General features: G+C 41.2%; 1 pseudogene; it reads right to left on the bottom strand.

Annotated features, from left to right (window-relative positions):
- Positions 1-1,702: 1,702 nt before the first annotated feature.
- Positions 1,703-1,796, bottom strand: LOC136165736 (U6 spliceosomal RNA; annotated as a pseudogene).
- Positions 1,797-21,220: the final 19,424 nt, after the last annotated feature.

Raw genomic sequence — 21,220 nt, 5'->3', positions numbered from 1 at the left:
TCATCCCAGCTCAGTTCCTGGCCCTGCCATTCACCCAGAGGCTTAAGCTGGAAACCTCTTTTTAAAGATATTTTTTATATGGGCTATTATTAAACTCTTTATTGTTAAAATGCAGTTTCATTTCATGTTTTGGTTTTTTGGCCACAAGATACGTGGGATCTTAGGTCTCCAAGCAGGGATTGAACCCCCAGCCCCACTCCTGCATTGGAAGGCAAAGTCCTAACCACCAGACCATGAAGGAAGTCGCTAGAAACATCTTTAAATCCTCCTTTTTCCTCACTTTCCTCCACATCCATTAGCAAGTCACAAAGGCTCTGTCTCAAAAACAGCCCCTTCATCTCTTCACTGGTGTGCATTCCACCTGCTCCTCGAGCCCAGCCCCCGTCATCTCCTGCCCTGACTCTGAATAGCTGCCCAACTGGTCTTCCAGGTTTACCTCTTGCACCCTTATCAGCCTTACATCACACTAATTGAAATTAAATTTTGAAATTTAGTTTCAATTTGAAATTTTAATTCAGATTTGTCTTTGCACTGTTCTCATTCTATCCAGTGTTCCCATTGCATGGAATAAGCTCCAAATTCCTTGCCATTGTGCAGAGCATTTTCCATCTGCGGCCTGTTTCCACCTCACTCCCCTCAACTCCCCCACTCCCTCTCCAGCTCCTGCTTGTTCAAAGCCTCTGCACTCAACCTTCTTGGTTGAATCCTTTCTTGGTTGAATCCTTTCTCACCCTTAACCTCTCAGCTTAAATGTCACCTAGTTAGAGATGCCTTTATTTTTCTTTAAAGGAAATTTTTCTTTTTTTAACTCCTTGGGTCTTTTTTAAACTTTATTTTATATTGGAGTATCGTTAATTAACAATGTTCTGTTACTTTCAGGTGTGAATACATGCTAAGTCACCTCAGTTGTGTCCGACTCTTTTCAACCCTTGGAATGTAGCCTGCCAGGCTCCTCTGTCCATGGGATTCTCCAGGCAAGAATACTGGAGTGGCTAGCCATTTCCTCCTCCAGGAGATCTTCCTAACTCAGGGATCAAACCCACATCTCCTGCATCTTCTGCATTACCGGCGAAGACATCTGGGAAGCCCTAGGTTCAGGGTTACAGCAAACTGATTCAGTTATACACATACATGTACCTATTCTTTTCCAAATTCCTTTCATATTTAGGTGGTTACATAATATTGAGCAGAGTTTTCTGTGCTATGCAGTAGGTCTTTGTTGGTTATCCATTTTAAATATATGCCTTTTAAAATCAACCCAAAGTAGTCCAACCCACCTATTACTTTCTCACACAAGACTCTACTGTTTACTTCTCAGGACTCTTCACAGTGTATAATTATTTTATTTGCTGACTTGGTTATCCCCAATTAGGATGTAAGTTACATAAGATCAAGGACCCTGTCTTACACAATGGAGGCTCTCAACCTCTTAGAAAATTATCTGGTACAGTCTTGGCACTCAGTAAACATTTCCTGAATAGATGGATGAGTTTCTGGGGGCCTCGTTTTCTTTTCAAGTTTATTTATTTTTAATTTAAGGATAATTGCTTTATAGTATTGTATTTGTTTCTGCCAAACATTAACATGAATAAGCCATAGGTATATGTATGTCCCCTCTCTCTTGAACCTCCTTCCCAGCTCCCTCCCCATCCCACCCCTCTAGGTGGTTACAGAGCCCTAGTTTGAGTTCCCTGAGTCATACAAAAATGTGGAATGCTTCATGAATTTGCATAGGGGCCATGCTAGTTTTCTCTGTATCGTTCCAATTTTAGTATATGTGCTGCTGAAATGAGCATCCTAATTTTCTTATTCTGTGACCTGAAGGTAAAACATACAGCCCTGTTTCATAGAGTTGTTATGAGGATTAAATATGAAAAAATCCTAAGAGATCAATAAATGTTAGCCACTATTATAATTACTAATACTACTTCTAGTAATAGTCATACTAGTAGTACCATTAGTCTTTCAAAGCCCTTATGAGGTAGTTAAAATTATCTAGAATTTACAAATAAGGAAATGAAGATTAGACATTCAAATAGCCTATGTTAAGATCACTTAGTATGCCTTAGAGCTTGAATTTTAAGAGTGAAGAGTTGGAAATGACTAAAGAGCTGATTTCTCAGTGATTAGAAGAAAGGTGTTTTCGATGGCATTACCAAGCTTTGGACAGAGGGACTCTAAAGGGAAGAGATATGTTATGCTGAGCAGGTATCTGGATATCCAAGGTTTGATGCCTAAGAAACTATTGGGGATAGAAGTCTCACTCATGTGAGAGATCAGCAGGTTTAGATTTGTATATCCAAGAATATAACCTCTCCATTGTGGCCATAATACCATTATCTAAAAAGCTGTTCATTTAGTGTTGGCAGAAACACACATACACATTCTTCTTGAGGTCAAAAGAGAGTGCCAGCTCCTCAGATGGGTCCCTCGCTCTTACCTACCCCGCCCCCTACTGAAATTCCCTTCCATGTTTTCTAAGCCTAGACCCTTCCTCACAGCATCCCGTATCCCTTTTGGAGGCTCACTTTGTGGGCCTCAAGCATTAACTTCAGGACCCAGAAGCAGGCCTTTGAGGTCTGATGTTGTATCATGCTTGGGTGATGTGAATTTTTTGGAATAAGAAAACAAAGTAGGATACCAAAAACTCTTTATCTTCTTATATTGATGTCTTTAAAAATAGCTAAAATTGGTCTAGCACTTATCATATGCCAGGGACTATTCTAAGTACTTTAGATGAATATAGAAAATGTTCATTTTAGGGAATAAGGAAAAGAAGGGTGATGAATAGAAGAGACAGAACAAAGGCTATAAGGCTGATGGATAAAGATGATGGATAAGGCATTGTTTTATGGCTCAGCTAGTAAAGAATCTGCCTGCAATGTGGGAGACCTGGGTTCAATCCCTGGTTTGAGAAGAACCCCTGGAGAAGAGAACTGGCTACCCACTCCACTTTCCATACATACACACACACAGGTCAAGAAACATACATAACCAGCATCCCAAAGACCCATCCTGTGCTCCCTCCCTTCCCTGAGACAGAGACTATCAGACCTAAGTTTCTCATAACCCCCATGCTATTCTGCCTCTTGGCAGCTTCAAACACAAGAGCCATTGAATGTTAGGGACCTTGGGCATTGCCTAATCAACATGCCTCCCCCTTGTTTTGAGTTCAGAGGGGAAATGATTTGCTCAAGGTCACACACAGAGTTATAGAATCTGAATCTCCTCTTTCATGGGGTCACAAAGAGTTGGACACAACTGAGTGACTTTCACACACTTCAGAGTCAAGCCCTTCAAGGAAGAGATGGTCAACAGTCTCAAGTCTCTTAAATTGGGGGAAGAAAATTAGGTTCAAATTTAACTTCAGAAAAGTGTTTATGTAGAGAACTTAGAACTCAGATTACTAGCAAAATGAGGGAGGAAATATAAACAGAAGGTATAGAGAGTCTTCCACACGTTTGACAGCAAACAGAAGTAGGCAAGAGGCATGGTTGCTAGAGAAGACAGCAAGGTAAAGAGAAATATTTGCTCAATTTGAGAGACCTATAAATTTTTAAAAGTAGAATGCAAGAAGCAAAAGAAGTGGGAGAAGAGTGAAGATATGGAAAGGGAGGGGAATGATGGGTGCAAAACACCCTTCAAAGTTGATCTGAGACCAAACAAAGCTGAGGCTCTTAAGCTGGGATGCATCATGGAGTCACTTGGAAGTCTTAAAAACAATCAGTGCCCGGATCCCACCTCCAGAGCTTCTGATTTAACTGGTCTTGGAGTGCCTGGGCATCAAAACATGTAATATTTCCTATTTGATTCTAACATGCAGACACGTTGGGAACTGCTGGTCCAGGACTCAGAGACTCTCTCCTCTTTGAATCTGAAAATAAGAACTAAGAAAATGATGTAAGGATAGATCATTTGAATTGAAGGCAAGTTTAACTGATGAAACTCACACATGTTGGCTTGGATCATCTTAGTAAAAAAAAAAGAAAAAAATTAAACAGGTGATTTGATTATCAGTGGAGCAGGAAGAAGGAAGTTTGAAGACAGAGGCTCCTCAAATAGCTACCATGAGGGGCACATGGAAGAGACTCCTACAGCAGAGGAGTGATGGACAACATGGAATAATGATGCTGTTGTGCAGGGGTATTTGTTGAGTCAGGATTTCACACAGATTGGTCCTCTTATAGCTGGGCTTCATAGACTGATGGAGAGAAGAGAAAGCTGATGGAGGGTGATCCACGGGCTCAGGAAGGTCAAAGGAAGAAGTCAGTTGACCATAGAGTTCAGTGTTGGGCTATGGTTGGTTAGGAAACAAGTTGAGTAGATTTGGACAGTGGGAGAAAAACCTGTAAGGTAGTGGTTAGAGAAAGGAACATTAGCAACTGAAATCCCAATTGGAAAATAATCCTTCAGGATCTATACCTCTTAGTGAGCATTAAAAATATTAAAAATGCAAGTATCATGTTTCCTCTACAATTCAAGAAGGCTTGGTGAGAGGAACAATAGACACAAATTCTCAGATCAATCATTAGACAGAGCTCTGCCAACAGCCAGTCCCTCTGTCCATCTTCGGGGCTCAGTGTATACTAGGAAGAGGCTTACTGTGATAGCCTCTCAGGATTTGTATACCTGAATCACTACATCAGCTTGTCAAGTTGCTTAGCTACACATGTCACACACCAATAAAAATATCTTTCCTTACCATGAGTTTCTTTCTGTGACTCCACCCCTCCCAACAGTTTTTTGATGTCTTCTCTCTCCTCCATACTCCCATCCCCCAAATGGCTGTCGTAATCTTGATTTTAGAAACAGGGCATCTTCAGGGGAAAAACCTCAAGGTTCCCATTTGTTTTCTAGCACTAAACTAGCAAAAAAATTTACTGGCAATTCGTTTAAAGAGGTGGAGCCTTATTAAAACCAAAAACAAGTGGCTCATGGGAAACCTTTTGTGCACTTAAGCATAACTCCTCATTTGTGTCAGCCAAAAGTTGTACTGACTTATATTGTCCTGCATTTTAACCAAATTCAAGTATCGCATAATCATCACCAGTTTCATAATTTTCTTCTTCTTGTTTTCTGTTACCAAAATGTTGAGTTTAAGGTAAAACTTCAACCTGTAAAGTGAGCAGGGCCAACTAGCCCTCAGCTGACCTGCTTGTTTCATTTGAAATGAAACTCACTTTTGCTGTTAATTCTTTCTCCTTCTCTCCTCTCCCCTGCTCACACCTATTACCTGGAAATGTCATTCAGGTCAGAGTTCTCAGATGCAATGTGGAATGGTTCTTATCTTCCAGACCAGGTGGCGATGTATTTGAAACTGCACAGTACTGTGGCTACAATGTTTAGACACAGGTGTGTAAGGGAGAAGTTTCTTAGGACAGAATCTTATGTTTAAGGCAGCCTTCACAGAAATTTTGAGTTGCTTAGTTACAAGTGAGCTTGGTTATAAAAGTAGAACGTGAGTGTGTGCTTAGTCATTCAGTCATGTCCAATTCTTTGCGACCCGAAGGACTATAGCCCACCAGGCTCCTCTGACCATGGGGTTCTCCAGGCAAGAACACTGGAGTGGGTTGCCATCTCCTTCTCCAGGGTATTTTTCTGACCCAGGGATTGAACCCAAGTTTCCTGCATTATGAGGGGATTCTTTACCGTCTCCATTATGTGGATATATATATACATCCATCCTACCGGTTTGCAAATGAAATCTACTGAAATCAAAGAAAACTTTATTTGAAAGTTACACTATTACTAGCAATAATAATCATAATGCCCTATACTGTTCACTGTGCTTCCACATACATTTAGTATGAGTTCTTCAGAACCGTGTGGGAGGGACTTCCCTGGTGGTCCAGTGGCTAAGACTCCATGCTCCCAACACAGAGGGCCCTGGTTTCGATCCCTGGTCAAGGGAACTAGATCCCCCAACTAAAAAAAGATCTTGTGTAACACAGTGAAAGATCCTTCAAGCCTCCAGGAAGATCAAAGATCCCGAGTGCCACAACTAAGATCCAGTGCAAATAAATAAATATAAAAAAGAACTGTGCGGGAGGTGGTTGAACATTCATTCACTCATTTATTCAAGCCAACTGTCTTATCTTGTGAGAGGGGCAAAAGTCCAAACAGCCACTTTGAACTGAATGGACAGAGAGTTTGAGGAATGGCCAGGTACTTACAGAGGCTGATTGCATCCTAGGACTCAGAGGTCAAGAAGTGATGCACAAGGCATGCAGGAGGCTCTCATAATTTATGCAAATAATTTACACTAGAGTGAACAGCATGAGATTTACCGAAACCTGAGAGCTGGGCAGGAAGGATGCTATTTTAGAGCCAAGTCACCAGGTGGACATCACTGGGATTCATGTTTGGCAACCCGCTGGAGCAACAGATTCTCACCTTGTCAAGGAGAAGGATTCATGCTCAACCACACAATATCTTGGGGATTCCACTCTCCCCATGTAGTTGCTGTCTTCTTTATATCCGCTGATTGAGAAATCAGTCAGTCAGTCAGTCAGTGCTCAGTCACTCAGTTGTATGTGACTCTTTGTGACCCTCTGCACTGTAGCCCACCAGACTCCTCTGTCCACAGAATTTTCCAGGCAAGAATACTGGAAAACTGTGTAGCCATGTTGTCCTCCAGGGGATCTCCCTGACCCAAGGAATGAACCTGACCCAAGGATTGACCCAAAGACTGAACCTTGGGTCAGGGAGAGTCTCCCACATCTCCTGCATTGGCAGGCAGATTCTTAACCACTGCGTCATCTGGGAAGCAATTGAGAAGCACATAAAGATAAAAACCAACCAGGAATCACTAAAATGCATTGTCTTATTCTATTCCAGCTGCTATAACAGAATACACAGACTGGGGGCCTTAAATCACAAACATTTATTCCTCTCAGCTCTTGAGACTACAAGTCTGAGATCAGGGTACCCACATGGTCGGGTTCTTAATGAAGTACTTCCTCTTAAATGTCCCATCATCTGGCAGAGAAAGAGGGAAAAAGAACTAACTCTCTTCCTCTTTAAGGATGCTAATCCCATCGTGGGGCTCCACCCTTAGACCTAATTAGCCCCCAAAGGCCTCACCTCCAAATACCATCACTTTTGGGCTTCAACATATGGATGGGAGGAGGGGGACATAAACCTTCAGTTCACAGCATGCACCTTCCCCCATTCCCTCACGAGCCCATCCCCTTGCCTGTTCTCCCAGGCCCTAACTGGAGATTGCTTCCTGCTTGCCCAATGACCATGGGCCAGCTCTGATCCTGGCAGACAGCCACCTTCTCTGACATCCACTGGGATGTGAACACACCTTCTCCAGCAAGAACTGAACCCCTTCTTCCAAGCTGTCTTCCCATGGGTCCTCTTTCTTAGTCCTATGGTACCCTTTAAAGTTCCTTTTACATCTTTGCAGTTACTCTTCTATCATAGTTTAATAACTCTTTGTAATAAACATCCCCTGTTTTACATTACTGTGTAGTTTCTATCTCTTGGTTGAACCAACATTAATACAAGTTCATTTGGAAAAGTAATGACACATACATGCATGAGATAATCAATCCACAAAAAATAGTTGGAATAGAAAAGAATTCCTAACTTTCTCACAACCTCTATCTATAATCTTCCAGGTGTCCACAGTCAGTGGGTTGGGAGACCTTGGACTAGAACTTCAGACTGGCAGAAACAAAAGCAGAATCCCTGACATGGAAATGGAGCTCTTCAGAGAATGACAAGAATGCCCTGGGGTGGGGTGGGGAAGCTTCGAGTGTTAGGGAACCATGTTGATGTTCATGGTCAGCCCTGCCTCCTCCTCTTGATCCAGAACCTATGAACATCATAAAGATGAAATGTGTCTTGGATTGAAGAGGTGGGGAGAAGGGAACTGGGTCTGCTCTGTCAGGATGAGTTCAGACCCTGGACCCTGGACAGGGATGGAGCCTGCAGGTGGGGGAGGAGAGGCAACAGGAAACCTAATAGTGAAAATCTGAGGCAGTCTGGGGATAAAAGGGCAGAGCTGACATCAGCCATCTGTCAAGCACCTGATTGACAGGTGAACCTCTAAAGCAGGGGGTAGCAGGCAAACTGTTGGAGGGCACTCAGTGTACAAGTGGAGAAAGCATCAGTGGGAAACAGGTCCTCTGACTCCTAAAGAGGATTCCTGTTTATCACACTGCTCATCCCAACAGGACTTACTATCAGGGGCAGAACAGAAGGTTTCCATCATTTCCGATCTTCTGGAACAGATCAAATAGCATAGAACTCATCTTTTTTCAGAAGATACTTATGGAATTTGCCTTTCAAAATATCCAGATCTGGCTTTAGGAGGATTAGAGTTAAGGAAATATTTTAAATTCCTCTTTGGTTTTCCACCTGATTGATTTGGTGAGGTTTTTTACAGCCAGTCCCTGAGTCAATTTTGGTAATTTAAAATTCCTGAAAAAGACTATTGTTTTTATCAAAATATTCAATTTCTTTACTTAGTGTTGTGAAGAGTATTTAATTTCTAAAGTGAAAGTTGCTCAGTTGTATCCAACTTTTGCAGGCTCTATACAGACCATGGAATTCTCCAGTCCAGAATACTGGAGTGGGTAGCTGGTCCCCAGGGGATCTTCCCAACCCAGTTCTCTCACATTGCAGGGAAATTCTTTACCAGTGGAGCCCCTAGGGAAGCCCAAGAATACTGGAGTGGGTAGCCTATCCCTTCTCCAGCGAATCTTTCCAACCCAGGAATCAAACTGGTGTCTCCTACATTGTAGGCGGATTCTTTACCAGCTGGGCTACCAGGGAATCCCATTTAATTTCTAAGTATCCTCTATATCATCTATGGTTAAAACCCAGTTCCCATACTAAATGATGTTATTGTGTTTTTCTCCTTTTCTTCATGGTCACAGATGCCAAGGATTTGCTTATTCAATATCTTTTCATAGAACCACCTCTATATTTTCCATGCCAATTCTATTATCCATTTCTTTCTTTCTCTTTTTTTCAATTTAATAGGAGAAGTGTTACAGGGAATCTCAGGTGCAGAGATATGAGTTAATCATACTTCCTTCTATGTGACTCACTTTTACAATTGTTCTGTACTAGACTCGCTATTTCAGTTCTTTTATTTATTTTCTACTTTACTGTAACCCATACTCTCATTCCTTCCCTCTAAATAGACTTCTGCCAGTTCTCAGATCAGTATCTTTTCTAGAAAAATGTAATGTCTTTTTAAACTTATTTTAGCCTGTAATTTTGGAATTATTCATATTGCATGTTTCTATTAATTTCTTATTGCTGCCATAACAAGTTATTTCAAACTCAGTGGCTTGAAACAACAAAATCATCATTTTACTGTCCTGGAGATCAGGAGTTCAAAGTTAACATAAGCTACCACCTAAAGTCACTGGTCTAAAATCAAGGGGTTGCCAGGGTTGGTTGTTTTTCCTCAAAGGTTCTGAGAGAAGAATCTTGTTTCCTTGACTTTTTCAGTCTCTGGAGGCCACAGAGGTTCAGGACGCCTTCCTTGCTTCTCTCCAATCTCTTGCTTCCTTCATCACATCTCCTACTCCTGACTGTGAGCCCACTGCCTCCCTCTGATAAGGACTCCTGTTCCTGCACTGGCCCACCCGGATAATGCAGGCTACTCTCCCTCCATTAACATTACTTGATCACATTTGCACAGGTTCTGGGGATTAGAACGTGGCCATCCTCAGAGGACCATTTTTCAGCCTGCAACAGTGCTCATCTAATTCATTCTTCTAACCACTGTGTAGTACTCATGGCATACATGCACCATCCTTCACTTATCCGTGCTCCTAGAGACGGACACCCGCTACTATTTACATCTCTTCAATAGATATATGCTAACAAGTACCCTGAAGAATCTGTGTGAGATTTCTCAAGGCTGTATAGAGGGACAAGGAGGGTGAAAGGAGCTGATACAAACTACCAACCCCTACCCTCTGGAACGGTACAAGGGCCTAGAAAGGTATCAATACAAATCTTGTGTAAAGACTTTTTAATTTTTATTTTATGTATTCGTGAGTGTGTGTCTTTGTGGCTGCACACAGGCTTTCTCTAGTTGCAGCAAGTGGGGGCCACGCTCTAGTTGTGGTGTGTGAGCTTCTCACTGCAGCGGCTTCTCTTGTGGAAGCACGGAGTCTAGAGAACAGGCTCAGTAGTTGTGGAAAACAGGCTTAGCCGCCCTGTGGTCTGTGGGAACCTCCCAGGGATCGAACCTGTGTCCCCGGCATTGGCAGGCGGACTGTTAACACTAGATCACCAGGCAAGTCCCCCATGTAGAGATTTTTGCCAATTCCACCTTGCTAGGAGACTTGAAAACAATTTTCCCTACAGGACAAAAATTTCATGCCATAGCCCTGAGTCATACCCAGAAGTGTTACTGACTGCAGTGTGCAGACAGGCCATTTCTCCAAAATGTCTATTGCTCTCCACCTGCAGTGCAAGGAGTTTCTTATTTCCCACACATCCCTGCTAACACTTAGTAATACCTATGTAAGGTCAGGGCAGTCAAGATGGCTCTTCTCTTGCTCTCTGCACATCTCCTGCTCCAGCAGATCCTGCTTGCCTATCCAATACTTTTGGTTATAGGGCTTAATTAGTCACTGCCTTCCTGCTTGCCCCCTGCCCCAGCCACTGGTGTTCCTGGTAATTGATGAGCTAATCTGATGTCAATTCCACCTATAAAGGGAGACTCCTCCTCCCCCAGGTAACGAAGATGGCTGTCATTTTATGCCTGCTGTCTGCTGGTCAATTGATGTCTGCTGGGATTTCAATCCAGGATCCTTTTGCTCAGGACATGTAAGATTCCCCTGTCCAATAAACTGTTGATATCTCTGTCACTGTCTCTGGGTTTTTTCTCTGGTCATAAGGTTGGGCAACCATAAGGCTTGCAAGTCTGCAGGGTGTGGCCCAACAACCTGATTTTCTAATAATTTACGATTTCACGGGAGTTAATGTATTCTCATTATTGTCATCAAGTTTCTATAATAATTAGTGAGGTTGACCATCTGTTGACATACTTGTTATCGGTTCTGCTTTTTACTACTAGGAATCTTCACTCATTTTCTTCCAGGGTATTTCATTTGTGGTGGTGGTTGATATTCTTGTTTTTATCCATTTTCTGAAATTCGTTGTTTTCTCGATTCATTACTTGTCAGTTATAAATACTGCAAATACCTTCTCTCATTATATTATGCATCTCAACTTTTCTATGTTGCCTTTTATTTAACAGAAATCTTTAATTTTGACATAGTCAAACTCACTAACTTTTTACCTTAGCATACAAGTACTTGCTTTCTAACTCTTTAATTTTTACATTTATTTTCCTTTCTTCCTTCTTTTTATTATTTCTTTACTCTTTTTTTCTCTAGAATATTGAGCTAAATGCCTACATAATTTTCATCTTTCAGTTTTTAATCAGTGAATATTGGTTAATATTCCTTTGGTGAGAAATGTTTTTGAATTTGACAAATTTTAAATAAAATTTTATTGTATTTTGCTTCAATCTTTAACCAAATATTTTTCTGCTTTGAGCTATTCCCCATCTATTACTTTGCAGATGTTAGGTGCATTCCCATAGTTATATTTTATTTTAACTGGACTAAAATAAATATATCACTGGAATATTACAAAAATATATTACTGGAAATTGCAATCTTCATGTCATAAAGAGGAAAAGTAGAGTATCCAATAGCAAGTGAAAAAAAATTGCAAGTACAAGTCAAGCCCAGCTATTTCTTCCTATCATAATTTCACTTTCTTTTTCTAAGTTGTTAAATTTTAAAACTTGAGATTGAAGTGTTGGTTTTACTTTGTATGATAATGATTTGTGGGAACACTTAAAATCATTTAATATAGAAACAGTAAGATTAGAAAATGAAATTGAAAGTCATTTTTCAAGCTTAATGTTATACAATTTTTTAATCATTGCAGGGAGAATAAGCTCATTTATACAGAACACGTATTTCAGCCAATGCAGCAGATACAAACTGCAGCTTTATGAAAACAAAAGAAATATAAATGCTGAACTATATTTTGTTCATTTGTTCAACAAATATTAAAGGCCCATCACGTGCCACTGTTCTGAACTCTGGGAATACAGCAGTTAATAGAGTAGGTAAGATCTACATTCGAATGGAGCTTTGATATGAGAGATGCTGTAATAAAGAAATAAACAGATAAATAAAGTAATTTTAATTCAGGTATTTCCCAGGAAAAAGATAAAATGTGGAGGCCTGTGAGCCAACAACTTACCGATAAGAAGCAGCCTTCCCTCCACACAGAGACGAACCTGGGCGGAGCCACAGCAAATGCACATGAGGCGATAATGACCTGCTCTTTATCCAGAACGCAGCAAGAACTTGGCACGTTAGCATGGACAGCTAGGAATGAGAAAAACTGTTCCACAGGCTTGTTCATCACAAAATTCATTACACAAACAGGATTGACTGTTACACTCTTCTGTCACAATAAGAGATGCAACAAGGAGAAGTAATGTTTTTTGCAGGAAAACTAAAGTGTTTATGAATTGTTTTGTTTGTTTTTGGAGGGCGTGGAGAAAAAAGTAGTCCAGATAGCCAATAGAATAGACTTCTCAGTGATGACAGCCACTTCTCAGGGCTGTTGGAAGGGTAACCACAACCCAGCTCTCAACACAGGAATTCAAACATCCCCATACTGCATGTTTCTTCTACCCCAAACTTTTCATCCTATCAGCAGAGTTCCTTCTCAGTTTTTCCCCCTCCAATTTCCAGCCCAGCTAGTTCTAGGCTTTCACATTCCTAGTCTTTCCCCAGGCATCTAAATCTCTTTATTTCTTACCAAAGAGTATACTTCCACCCAATCCAACATCCTCTGAACTCCTAGGCTTACATCTCAGTTCAGTCGCTCAGCTGTGTCCGACTCTTTGTGACCCCATGAATCGCAGCACACCAGGCCTCCCTGTCCATCACCAACTCCTGGAGTTTACTCAAACTCATGGCTATTGAGTCGGTGATGCCATCCAACCATCTCATCCTCTGTTGTCCCCTTCTCCTCCTGCCCTCAATCCCTCCCAGCATCAGGGTCTTTTCCAATGAGTCAACTCTTTGCATGAGATGGCCAAAGTACTAGAATTTCAGATTCAACATCAGTCCTTCCAATGAACACCCAGGATTGATCTCCTTTAGGATGGACTGGTTGGATCTCCTTGCAATCCAAGGGACTCTCAAGAGTCTTCTCCAACACCACAGTTCAAAAGCATCAATTCTTCAGCGCTCAGCTTTCCTCACTGTCCAACTCTCACATCCATACATGACCACTGGAAAAACCATAGCCTTGACTAGATGGACCTTTGTTGGCAAAGTAATGTCTCTGCTTTTTAATATGCTGTCTAGGTTGGTTATAACTTTCCTTCCAAGGAGTAAACGTCTTTTAATTTCATGGCTGCAATCACCATCTGCAGTGATTTTGGAGCCCCCCAAAAAATAAAGTCTGACACCGTTTCCACTGTTTCCCCATCTATTTGCAATGAAGTGATGGGACTGGATGCCATGATCTTAGTTTTCTGAATGTTGAGCTTTAAGCCAAGTTTCTCACTCTCCTCTTTCACTTTCATCAAGAGGCTCTTTAGTTCTTCACTTTCTGCCGTAAGGGTGGTGTCATCTGCATATCTGAGGTTATTGATATTTCTCCTGGCAATCTTGATTCCAGCTTGTGCTTCTTCCAGTCCAGCGTTTCTCATGATGTACTCTGCATATAAGTTAAATAAGCAGGGTGACAATATACAGCCTTGATGCACTCCTTTTCCTATTTGGAAGCAGTCTGTTGTTCCATGTCCAGTTCTAACTGTTGCTTCCTGACCTGCATACAGATTTCTCAAGAGGCAGGTCAGGTGGTCTGGTATTCCCATCTCTTTCAGAATTTTCCACAGTTTATTGTGATCCACACAGTCAAAGGTTTTGGCATAGTCAATAAAGCAGAAATAGATGCTTTTCTGGAACTCTCTTGCTTTTTCAATGATCCAGTGGATGTTGGCAATTTGATCTCTGGTTTGTCTGCCTTTTCTAAAACCAGTTTGAACATCTGGAAATTCACGGTTCACATATTGCTGAAGCCTGGCTTGGAGAATTTTGAGCATTACTTTACTAGCGCGTGAGATGAGTGCAATTGGCTCACATCTAAACCTCAGCAAAAGAGACAGCCGCTTCAGATACTAAGGCCACCCACTAGAAGGCAATGACAAGTTATGAGAATAAAACCCTTTCTCACTTTTACCTCCTATTGTGCTTTGGCATTGTATTTTCAGTAACAACTGGTGTGTGTGTGTGTTTCAGGTTTTAGAAGCTCTATAGCCAGCATGTGATACAGTAACTTCATGGTACTGACAAGTGTCTGCTTCTGATTATATTTTATTGTGGCTTTCCTTGACCGAGAGGCTTCCCTGGTTGCTCAGACAATGAAGAATCTGCCTGCAATGCAGGAGACCTGGGTTTGATCCCTGTGTCAGAAAGATCCGTTGGAGAAGGGAATGGCAACCCACTCCAGTATTCTTGTCTGAAGAATTCCATGGACAGAGGAGCCTGGTCTTATATATAGTCCATGAGGTCACAAAAAGTCGGACATGACTGAGTGACTAGCACACTTTCCTCGATTGACCTTATAAGTTATTCAATTGCAATATATAGTTTGTCTCATGGTGCTTCTTAATTTAAGACAATTAGTCTGAAGATAAGATGGAAAAGAAAAACATTTACCATGGCATCTAAAAAGTAAAATACTTAAGAAAAAAGTTTTAAATGTGCAACTTGATGTGAGAAACTTTTAAAGCCCTCCTGAAGACCTCAAGGGATTTAAAGCATACTGCCCCAAAATATGCCACTCTAACGTAAGAATTATTTTGAGCTAAAGGCAGTTGAAAAGCAGCAAACACACACAAACTTTCTTGCTTTTCCTTCCTCTATTAAGAAGGAGAGAATAATGTTTAATCAGTCAGTCAGTTTGGTTGCTCAGTCATGTCTGGCTCTTTGTGATCCCATGAACTGCAGCACACCAGGCTTCCCTGCCCACCACCAACTCTCAGAGTTTGCTCAAACTCATGTCCATTGAATCGGTGTTGCCATCCAACTATCTCATCCTCTGTCGTCATCCCCTTCTTCTCCTGCCTTCAATCTTTCCCAGAATCAGGGTCTTTTCCAATGAGTCAGTTCTTTGCATCAAGTGGCCAAAGTATTAGAGTTTCAGCTTCAGCATCTTATCAACCCAGAGAAATCTGCATAACAAACCTTTCTAACTAGTCCTTATCTTCGATTAGTTTCACCCATATGTGTACCTACCCACAGTTTACCACCTCTTAGAAGCCTAAACCCCTTATCCTTTGTTTTGTCACTTCTTAGCAAATTTACTGTTCTTTTGCTAAGATGCCTCATAAGCCCCAGTTCTAACCACCGCTTTGAATTATTCATCACTGAAGTTTCTCCTGTGATTAGCTCAGCATTTGGTAATCAAGTGTTTTCTCTCATTATTCGATTGTTACTCTAATTTGCAGGGCCCCTGCTGAAGAATCTACACGTTAGAGGGGAAGTTTTTCCTCCCCTATAACTTCAATGTATATAAAGACATAATCTTATATATCATGAATGGAAAGACTCAGTAACAAAAATGTGTGAATTGTCCCAATGTTAGCTTCTAAATATAGCATTATCCACTTAAAATAACACCATAAAGTTCATGTGGGAAAATAAATTTAAATAGCTAGAAAAACTAAAAGAAAAAAGGAATGTGGGAGATTCAGTTTACCAGATATTTAAAACAAACCACAGAATCTTAATAACTACATGTCTGGTATATAAATAGAAAGACTTGTGGATTAGAAAAAAATTTCAAAAATTTTCAGTACAAACACATTTGGTAATATAGTATATGATAAAGATGACATTTATATCAATAAAGATAGATTAGATTAACAGAACTGATTGTCCACATAAAGAAAAGATAAAATAAAATTAGATCTGTACCTCACATTATACATAAGGATAAACCTTCAGTTATAGCAAATATTTAAAAATAAAAGTTTTTAAAAATTGCAAAAGGTAATATAAGTGAATTTCTTGCTAACCCTGGAGGAATTCAGTCCCTTACATGACTGAAAATTCATGTCATAAAATTAAAGAAGATAAATTACATATGTATTTTTAAATCCATTAACATAGTAAATATGCCATAAGCAAAGTAAATGACAAAATGATAAACTGGAGAAAAATTGCAAATCATATGACGAATACCACTCTCCTGAATAGATGATAAACTCCTAAGGCACTCCCAGAAATCAAGAAGACTAGGAAGAAGCCAAAAGAAAAACAGGTAGTCTATGCCTTACCACCCTGGGTGCACCGATCTCATCCAATGAAAAAGCAGGCAAAGCACATAAAAGACATTTCATAGGAAAAGAAATATTCATAGCTAAAGTGTAAGTGAAGTCGTTCTCTCGTGTCCAACTCTTTGCGACCCCATGAACGGTAGCCTACCAGGCTCTGCAGTCCATGGGATTTTCCAGGCAAGAATACTGGAGTGGGCTGCCATTTCCTTCTCCAGGGGATCTTCCCAACCCAGGGATTGAACCCGGGTCTCCTGCATTGCAGACAGACGCTTTACCATCTGAGCCACTAGAGAAGCCCCATTCATAGCTAAATGGGTTACAAATTAATATGAGAAATACAAATAAAAATGGCATTCCTTTACCACAAAGGGGGAAATGATGCAGGCCTGTGCAGGAGAATCTGGTGATATCTGCCTAAATTATGGGTTCAGTGGCCCTTGAATCTGGCAATCCCACATCTGGGCTTTTTTCCAACAGTTACATCTGCACACATAGTAAGTGAAAGTGTACAAGACTATTCATTGTGAGAGGGTTTGGATGGGACCCAAATAAAACATGGCATATTTACAAAATTAATCCTATGCAGCTGTGAAAAAAAGCAAAATGAGCGTCCTTTCTGTATCAACGTACAGAGGTGTTCAGGTTGTCCTATTAAGCAGAGAAAACAATGTGCAAAGCTCAGTACAATGTGGGCTGCATTTTTGTGTCATAAAATGAGGAGGGTGGGAACAGTATGTTCTGTCCTTACCTGTCAGCATCTGCAAAAAGCAATATTGGAAAGATAAATAAGCCAACAAACCAGAAGTAGTATGAAGAGTAGAAAGTGAGAGAGGACAGGATGGATGGGAAGGGACAAGGGTGAAGTAGACTTCTTCCTGTGTGCCTTTTATACCATTTTGATTTTGAACTGTCAATGTATTACTAACTTGGAAAAATACAGCGTTCTTTGAAATAAGAGGTTATTTTCATTTCAAGTGAGACAAACAACATGGTCTTGAATGCAAACAAGACAGTATTTTAGTTTCCATACTTTACAACATGACTTCTCAGCTGTTTTTTCTTTATGGTACAAGTCACGGTGGGTATTTACATCTAACCTCAAAATATCTCCCTCATTGCACACTCACACTGGATCCCCACCAGTCCCTCTTCCCACCCACAATGTCCCCATTGAGTGAATGAGGGCCTTCACCTCCAAGCCTCTGACACCAGCTACGTTCGTTCCTTCTTCAGATTTATGTGCCATTTGCAGAAAGCTGAATCCAAAGCACTAAAAGCCATCATCCCACATATGTCCAGGATATAATTAAAAAAAGAAAAGAAAGCTGCCGCGAAACTAAAATACTTTGATAATGACAATAAAATTGTGAAGTGAGGGTTGTCCTTGATCGGCTTCTAGCTCCCTTTCTAAGGACCACCTTCCACACTGTGCTGAACTCTTCCCTGGGATGCTCAGTTCCCACCTGTTACCCAAAACCTTCCTACGATTAGTAAGAAGAACTCCGATGTGTTGGGGACACATAAGGTAGCTGTTATTTATAATGTATTCATTTATTCTCTCCCTGCCTATTCCAGCTAGTGCTTTAGAAAGCAGGCAGGATTACTTTCTGGGGTTTGGGTTTTTTTTTTTTTTTAATGGAAATAGAACCCAGAGAAATAAATAACTTCCCAATATCCCAAGAACTGCAAGTAGCAAAATCAGGATTGGAATCTAGGTTCATCTCATGCCTAAACTTGCTCCTCTTGCCTGACCCATGTACACACTATCCCCGTATTTTCCTCCTGGAGCAAGTAAGATCCCTCTCTCTCTCCCTCCCCCTCCCTCTCCCTCCCTCTCCCTCCTGCCTGTCCAATATTCCTAGGGAGTTATTAAATGTGCTCCAGTCATAAGGGCTAATAAAGTTGTACTAACAGCCTGTCATACATAAGAGGTAAGGTTCATTGAGCACTTACTGTGTGATAGCCACTAAGCAAAATGGTTTACTTATGCAATACTATGCTTACCAGATTTTTAAGAAGTAGGCATTACTATTACTTTCATTTTACAGATGAAGACATTTAGGCTTAGAGGGCAGAGTGTTCCCAGGTTATGGTTAAGAAAAGGCAGAGCCTGGATGGGACCAGGCAGCAAATTGTGAACCTGGTCCTTGACCATCACACAGGTCTGCATCCCCCATTCATCCCTCCAAAGACACCTGTAGCTGAAGACAACAGTCTTGGAAAGCACAAAAATCACAAGAAATAAATCTGAATTAGTGAGCTCCTAATGTCTAGCTGCATTGGAAAAGGAAATGGCAACCCACTCCAGTGTTCTTGCCTGGAGAATCCCAGGGACAGGGGAGCCTGGTGGGCTGCCGTCTATGGGGTCTCACAGAGTCGGATACGACTGAAGCAACTTAGCAGCAGCAGCAGCAATATCTAGCTGGGAGATATTTGGTGCTTGAAGGAGATTTCTAAAGGACTTTCGCAGATCTTTCAAATATGCATATTTCCTCTGTAGCCTAGTCTTGGCTGCCCTGAAATCAACCCAGGTTGAGTTTTTACAGTGAATCTAAAGAAAACTATCTTCTCCTTTAGATGTCATGGGATTCACGGTATATGCCTCTAAAGAAACTATAACCACAGTTCAACAACTTGTATCCCTACAATATCTGGTCAGTCGGCAGCTTCTAGGGCCATTTAGTCTAATATTTCAGCTACAAACCTCTTTTTTCCAGCTCTTTCTAAGTGCAGCTTTCCCTTAGTCAGAAAGAGAAGCTAGAAATGCACTCTCAGGCAAGCATTTTCTCAAGAATGTTCAGGAATCTTTAAGTCCATAAGATGGACTTTGGTCCCTTCCCAAAGTGTGAGTTAAGTCATTTGGGGAAAAGCTTTCAATGGACCGACACCACACACGCCTTTTTTTCTCACTGGAACTTAACCACACTTACCTCACACAAGAAAGGAAGGAGTGGTAGGAGAATCCTTTATGTCCTCTATTTCTCTTCCTCCATTTCAAACTAGAGTTGGTCTCCACCATCAAAAGAACAGAGGGATCACCACTGAAATGCAAAGAGAAAAAAAATTCATTCTCTGCTGTTGTGATTCAAAAAGCCCAGCCATAAACATATTGTTAAAGGTAGTTACCCTCCTTATAAGCAACTACTGTTATTTGAAGGGTCATTTTGACTGTATACTATTTTTACCTTTTCTCTGAGCTACCAGGGAAGCCCTTACCCTTCTGAAGTTTCTTTATTTGATTTGATTTTTTGGCTGTGGCATACAGGATCTTAGTTCCCTAACTAGGGATCAAACCAGTGCCCCTTGCAGTGGAAGCAAGAGATTTCTTAACCACTGGACCACCAGGGAAGCCTCTCAAGTCTCTTCAGAGCAAACCATTCTCCTATAGTTTTATTGTTTATATAATACTTACTTGTTTACATATCACCTATGGCTGCTTTCATGCACAGAGTTGAGTAATTGGAACAGACACCACAGGGCTCACAAAGTCAGAGATATTTCCTATCCGGCCCTTCACCCGGAAAAGTTGGGCAATCCCTGCTTTGGAATGTCACCCTCTTTAAGACATAACGCTTAGTGGTTAAGGGTTTTATACTGGAGCCAAAGCAAGAATTCCAAAGAGAATTCAGTGCCACAGCTTTGCTGGCTGTGTTCTGAGCCAGGTTTCTTAACTTCTTCTAAATGTCAGCTTTTTCATCTCTAGAACAATATCTACAAGAACAACTTTGGCTCTTGGGGTTGTGAGGATTCTGTGAACTACCCACCACATGTAAAGCACAAACTAGAATACTTAGGGCTTCAAAGATGGCATAATGGTAAAGGATCTGCCTGTCAAACTGGAGACATGGGTTTGATCTCTCGGTTGGGAAGATCCCCTGGAAAAGGAAATGACAACTCACGCCAGTATTCTTGCCTGGGAAATCCCATGGACAGAGGAGCCGGGCAGGCCGCAGTTCATGGGGTCACAAAGAGTCAGATATGACTTAATGACTGATCACAACGATTAGTAATACCAAGAATCTTTTCATGTGCTTGTTGGCTATTTGGCTATAGTATCTGAAGCAAGTCCTCAAGAAGAATACGCTATTATTATCAATATTATAATGGAGATGATGATTGACATTTTGGCTAAGATTTATAGGCCTGCAAGCATAATTAATAATCTGAGAAGACTTTTTAGGGGTAGAAACTTCTTCTTGGTTTATCATTTCTTAAAGTCCTATGACCAGAGAATGGCTTGTCAGTGCTCACTGGGGACCCTCCAGAGACATCAGGCGTTAGTATGAAGAGCCTGTCTTCCTCCAGTCCCTGCCTTCCTCCTCCTTCCTCACCTCCCTTTCATCTCTCGCCTCTCACTCTTTTTCCTTCTGTGGTCTGGGTCTGCCTGTGAACTGCTCAATGTTTCAAGTGCAGTGTTTCCTCCCCCCTCAATTCCAGCAAACTGTACTTGTCCCGCCACTCAATGAGCTGGGGCTTCAACTCCCAGCTCATTGAAAGCCAGCTGATGTGATAGATGAGCTAGTCTTGCTAACATATGAGTGCCTGAGGTTACCTCTTAGCACTTCAATAAGGTCTTTTGGATTTGTAATGCCTTACCCAAAGCAACCATTCTAATCAGTCTGGGAACTGCAGGCACTCGGGCAGCCAGCTAAGGAAGAATTGTTAGGGCCAGAGATCATTTGGCACTCTTCCAACTCACAGTGTATAAGTGTCTATAAATAAAATGCACGCTAAGTCGCTTGGGTCATGTCCAACCAACTCTTTGCAACCCTGTGGACCATAGCCCACCAAGCCCCTCTGTCCTTGGGATTCTCTAGGCAGGAAGGCTGATGTGAGTTGCTGTTTTCTCCTCCAAGGGAT

The sequence above is a fragment of the Muntiacus reevesi genome, chromosome 3 (assembly GCF_963930625.1).
Source record: "Muntiacus reevesi chromosome 3, mMunRee1.1, whole genome shotgun sequence".
NCBI classification, from domain to species: domain Eukaryota; kingdom Metazoa; phylum Chordata; class Mammalia; order Artiodactyla; family Cervidae; genus Muntiacus; species Muntiacus reevesi.
The sequence above is the reverse complement of the archived record's forward strand: the minus strand, read 5'-3'. Positions and strand labels throughout refer to the sequence as shown.